The sequence below is a fragment of the Procambarus clarkii genome, chromosome 65 (assembly GCF_040958095.1).
Source record: "Procambarus clarkii isolate CNS0578487 chromosome 65, FALCON_Pclarkii_2.0, whole genome shotgun sequence".
Lineage (NCBI taxonomy): Eukaryota > Metazoa > Arthropoda > Malacostraca > Decapoda > Cambaridae > Procambarus > Procambarus clarkii.
In genome coordinates this window covers 10,927,430-10,934,221 of record NC_091214.1, presented here as the reverse complement: position 1 = coordinate 10,934,221, position 6,792 = coordinate 10,927,430, and positions in this window count along the sequence as shown.

Here is a 6,792-nt window from a genome sequence, read left to right as displayed (position 1 = left end):
GCTACACACACACACACGACACACTCTGTGTAATGCTAGTATTGGTGGCCCGCTACACACACACACACCACACACTCTGTGTAATGCTAGTATTGGTGGCCCGCTACACACACACGACACACTCTGTGTAATGCTAGTATTGGTGGCCCGCTACACACACACACACGACACACTCTGTGTAATGCTAGTATTGGTGGCCCGCTACACACACACACACGACACACTCTGTGTAATGCTAGTATTGGTGGCCCGCTACACACACACACACGACACACTCTGTGTAATGCTAGTATTGGTGGCCCGCTACACACACACACACGACACACTCTGTGTAATGCTAGTATTGGTGGCCCGCTACACACACACGACACACTCTGTGTAATGCTAGTATTGGTGGCCCGCTACACACACACGACACACTCTGTGTAATGCTAGTATTGGTGGCCCGCTACACACACACGACACACTCTGTGTAATGCTAGTATTGGTGGCCCGCTACACACACACACACGACACACTCTGTGTAATGCTAGTATTGGTGGCCCGCTACACACACACACGACACACACTCTGTGTAATGCTAGTATTGGTGGCCCGCTACACACACACACGACACACTCTGTGTAATGCTAGTATTGGTGGCCCGCTACACACACACACGACACACTCTGTGTAATGCTAGTATTCGTGGCCCGCTACACACACACACGACACACTCTGTGTAATGCTAGTATTGGTGGCCCGCTACACACACACACGACACACTCTGTGTAATGCTAGTATTGGTGGCCCGCTACACACACACACACGACACACTCTGTGTAATGCTAGTATTGGTGGCCCGCTACACACACACGACACACTCTGTGTAATGCTAGTATTGGTGGCCCGCTACACACACACACACGACACACTCTGTGTAATGCTAGTATTGGTGGCCCGCTACACACACACGACACACTCTGTGTAATGCTAGTATTGGTGGCCCGCTACACACACACGACACACTCTGTGTAATGCTAGTATTGGTGGCCCGCTACACACACACACACGACACACACTGTGTAATGCTAGTATTGGTGGCCCGCTACACACACACGACACACTGTGTAATGCTAGTATTGGTGGCCCGCTACACACACACACACGACACACACTCTGTGTAATGCTAGTATTGGTGGCCCGCTACACACACACACGACACACTCTGTGTAATGCTAGTATTGGTGGCCCGCTACACACACACACGACACACACTGTGTAATGCTAGTATTGGTGGCCCGCTACACACACACACGACACACTCTGTGTAATGCTAGTATTGGTGGCCCGCTACACACACACACGACACACTCTGTGTAATGCTAGTATTGGTGGCCCGCTACACACACACACACGACACACTCTGTGTAATGCTAGTATTGGTGGCCCGCTACACACACACGACACACACTGTGTAATGCTAGTATTGGTGGCCCGCTACACACACACGACACACACTGTGTAATGCTAGTATTGGTGGCCCGCTACACACACACACACACGACCACTCTGTGTAATGCTAGTATTGGTGGCCCGCTACACACACACGACACACTGTGTAATGCTAGTATTGGTGGCCCGCTACACACACACGACACACTGTGTAATGCTAGTATTGGTGGCCCGCTACACACACACGACACACACTGTGTAATGCTAGTATTGGTGGCCCGCTACACACACACACACGACACACACTGTGTAATGCTAGTATTGGTGGCCCGCTACACACACACGACACACACTGTGTAATGCTAGTATTGGTGGCCCGCTACACACACACACGACACACTCTGTGTAATGCTAGTATTGGTGGCCCGCTACACACACACACGACACACTCTGTGTAATGCTAGTATTGGTGGCCCGCTACACACACACACGACACACTCTGTGTAATGCTAGTATTGGTGGCCCGCTACACACACACACCACACACTCTGTGTAATGCTAGTATTGGTGGCCCGCTACACACACACACACGACACACACTGTGTAATGCTAGTATTGGTGGCCCACTACACACACACACGACACACTCTGTGTAATGCTAGTATTGGTGGCCCGCTACACATACACACACGACACACTCTGTGTAATGCTAGTATTGGTGGCCCGCTACACACACACGACACACTCTGTGTAATGCTAGTATTGGTGGCCCGCTACACACACACACACGACACACTCTGTGTAATGCTAGTATTGGTGGCCCGCTACACACACACACACGACACACACTGTGTAATGCTAGTATTGGTGGCCCGCTACACACACACGACACACTCTGTGTAATGCTAGTATTGGTGGCCCGCTACACACACACACACGACACACTGTGTAATGCTAGTATTGGTGGCCCGCTACACACACACACACGACACACTCTGTGTAATGCTAGTATTGGTGGCCCGCTACACACACACACACGACACACTCTGTGTAATGCTAGTATTGGTGGCCCGCTACACACACACACACGACACACACTGTGTAATGCTAGTATTGGTGGCCCGCTACACACACACACGACACACACTGTGTAATGCTAGTATTGGTGGCCCGCTACACACACACACACGACACACTCTGTGTAATGCTAGTATTGGTGGCTCCGCACACACACACGACACACTCTGTGTAATGCTAGTATTGGTGGCCCGCTACACACACACACGACACACACTGTGTAATGCTAGTATTGGTGGCCCGCTACACACACACACGACACACTGTGTAATGCTAGTATTGGTGGCCCGCTACACACACACACACGACACACTCTGTGTAATGCTAGTATTGGTGGCCCGCTACACACACACACACGACACACACTGTGTAATGCTAGTATTGGTGGCCCGCTACACACACACGACACACACTGTGTAATGCTAGTATTGGTGGCCCGCTACACACACACGACACACACTGTGTAATGCTAGTATTGGTGGCCCGCTACACACACACACACGACACACTCTGTGTAATGCTAGTATTGGTGGCCCGCTACACACACACACACGACACACTCTGTGTAATGCTAGTATTGGTGGCCCGCTACACACACACGACACACTGTGTAATGCTAGTATTGGTGGCCCGCTACACACACACGACACACACTGTGTAATGCTAGTATTGGTGGCCCGCTACACACACACACGACACACTCTGTGTAATGCTAGTATTGGTGGCCCGCTACACACACACGACACACTGTGTAATGCTAGTATTGGTGGCCCGCTACACACACACACGACACACACTGTGTAATGCTAGTATTGGTGGCCCGCTACACACACACACGACACACTCTGTGTAATGCTAGTATTGGTGGCCCGCTACACACACACACGACACACTCTGTGTAATGCTAGTATTGGTGGCCCGCTACACACACACACACGACACACTCTGTGTAATGCTAGTATTGGTGGCCCGCTACACACACACGACACACACTGTGTAATGCTAGTATTGGTGGCCCGCTACACACACACACGACACACCTCTGTGTAATGCTAGTATTGGTGGCCCGCTAACACACACACGACAGCACTCTGTGTAATGCTAGTATTGGTGGCCCGCTACACACACACCACGACACACTCTGTGTAATGCTAGTATTGGTGGCCCGCTACACCACACACACTGACACACTCTGTGTAAGCTAGTATGGTGGCCGCTACACACACACAACACGACACACACTGTGTAATGCTAGTATTGGTGCCGCTACACACACACACACGACACACCTCTGTGTAATTGCTAGTATTGGTGGCCCGCTACCACACACACACGACACACATCTGTGTAATGCTAGTATTGGTGGCCCGCTACACACACACACACGACACACTCTGTGTAATTGCTAGTATTGGTGGCCCGTACTACACACACACGACACACTCTGTGTAATGCTAGTATTGGTGGCCCGCTACACACACACACACGACACACTCTGTGTAATGCTAGTATTGGTGGCCCGCTACACACACACACACGACACACTCTGTGTAATGCTAGTATTGGTGGCCCGCTACACACACACACCAACACACACTGTGTAATGCTAGTATTGGTGGCCCGCTACACACACACACACGACACACACTGTGTAATGCTAGTATTGGTGGCCCGCTACACACACACGACACACTCTGTGTAATGCTAGTAATTGGTGGCCCGCTAACCACACACACACGACACACTCTGTGTAATGCTAGTATTGGTGGCCCGCTACACACACACACACGACACACACTGTGTAATGCTAGTATTGGTGGCCCGCTACACACACACACGACACAACTCTGTGTAATGCTAGTATTGGTGGCCCGCTACCACACACACGACACACACTGTGTAATGCTAGTATTGGTGGCCCGCTACACACACACACACGACACACTCTGTGTAATGCTAGTATTGGTGGCCCGCTACACACACACGACACACACTGTGTAATGCTAGTATTGGTGGCCCGCTACACACCCACACGACACACTCCTGTGTAATGCTAGTATTGGTGGCCCGCTACACACACACACACGACCACACTCTGTGTAATGCTAGTATTGGTGGCCCGCTACACACACAACGACCACATCTCTGTGTAATGCTAGTATTGGTGGCCCGCTACAACACACACACGACACACTCTGTGTAATGCTAGTATTGGTGGCCCGCTACACACACACACACTACACACTCTGTGTAATGCTAGTATTGGTGGCCCGCTACAACACACACGACACACATCTGTGTAATGCTAGTATTGGTGGCCCCGCTACACACACACACGGACACACTCTGTGTAATGCTAGTATTGGTGGCCCGCTACACACACACACACGACCACACTCTGTGTAATGCTAGTATTAGGTGGCCCGCTACACACACACACGACACACTCTGTGTAATGCTAGTATTGGTGGCCCGCTACACACACACCACGACACACTCTGTGTAATGCTAGTATTGGTGGCCCGCTACACACACACACACGACACACTCTGTGTAATGCTAGTATTGGTGGCCCGCTACACACACACCACGACACACTCTGTGTAATGCTAGTATTGGTGGCCCGCTACACAACACACACACGACACACACTGTGTAATGCTAGTATTGGTGGCCCGCTACACACACACACACGACACACTCTGTGTAATGCTAGTATTGGTGGCCCGCTACACACACACACGACACACTCTGTGTAATGCTAGTATTGGTGGCCCGCTACACACACACGACACACTCTGTGTAATGCTAGTATTGGTGGCCCGCTACACACACACACACGACACACATTGTGTAATGCTAGTATTGGTGGCCCGCTACACACACACACACGACACACTCTGTGTAATGCTAGTATTGGTGGCCCGCTACACACACACACGACACACTCTGTGTAATGCTAGTATTGGTGGCCCGCTACACACACACACACGACACACACTGTGTAATGCTAGTATTGGTGGCCCGCTACACACACACGACACACACTGTGTAATGCTAGTATTGGTGGCCCGCTACACACACACACGACACACACTGTGTAATGCTAGTATTGGTGGCCGCTACACACACACACGACACACTCTGTGTAATGCTAGTATTGGTGGCCCGCTACACACACACACACGACACACATTGTGTAATGCTAGTATTGGTGGCCCGCTACACACACACACACGACACACTCTGTGTAATGCTAGTATTGGTGGCCCGCTACACACACACACGACACACTCTGTGTAATGCTAGTATTGGTGGCCCGCTACACACACACACACGACACACATCTGTGTAATGCTAGTATTGGTGGCCCGCTACACACACACGACACACACTGTGTAATGCTAGTATTGGTGGCCCGCTACCACACACACGACACACTCTGTGTAATGCTAGTATTGGTGGCCCGCTACACACACACACACGACACACTCTGTGTAATGCTAGTATTGGTGGCCCGCTACACCACACACACGACACACTCTGTGTAATGCTAGTATTGGTGGCCCGCTACACACACACACACGACACACTCTGTGTAATGCTAGTATTGGTGGCCGCTACACACACACACACGACACACACTGTGTAATGCTAGTATTGGTGGCCCGCTACACACACACGACACACTCTGTGTAATGCTAGTATTGGTGGCCCGCTACACACACACACACGACACACACTGTGTAATGCTAGTATTGGTGGCCCGCTACACACACACACACGACACACCTGTGTAATGCTAGTATTGGTGGCCCGCTACACACACACACACGACACACATCTGTGTAATGCTAGTATTGGTGGCCCGCTACACACACACACACGACACACTCTGTGTAATGCTAGTATTGGTGGCCCGCTACACACACACACGACACACTACTGTGTAATGCTAGTATTGGTGGCCCGCTACACACACACACACACGACACACTCTGTGTAATGCTAGTATTGGTGGCCCGCTACACACACACACGACACACTCTGTGTAATGCTAGTATTGGTGGCCCGCTCACTACACGCACACACACGACACCACATGTGTAATGCTAGTATTGGTGGCCCGCTACACACACACACGACACACTCTGTGTAATGCTAGTCTTGGTGGCCCGCTACACACCACACACCACACACTCTGTGTAGCATGCTAGTAGGTTGGTGGCCCGCTAACACACACACGACACACTCTGTGTAATGCTAGTATTGGTGGCCCGC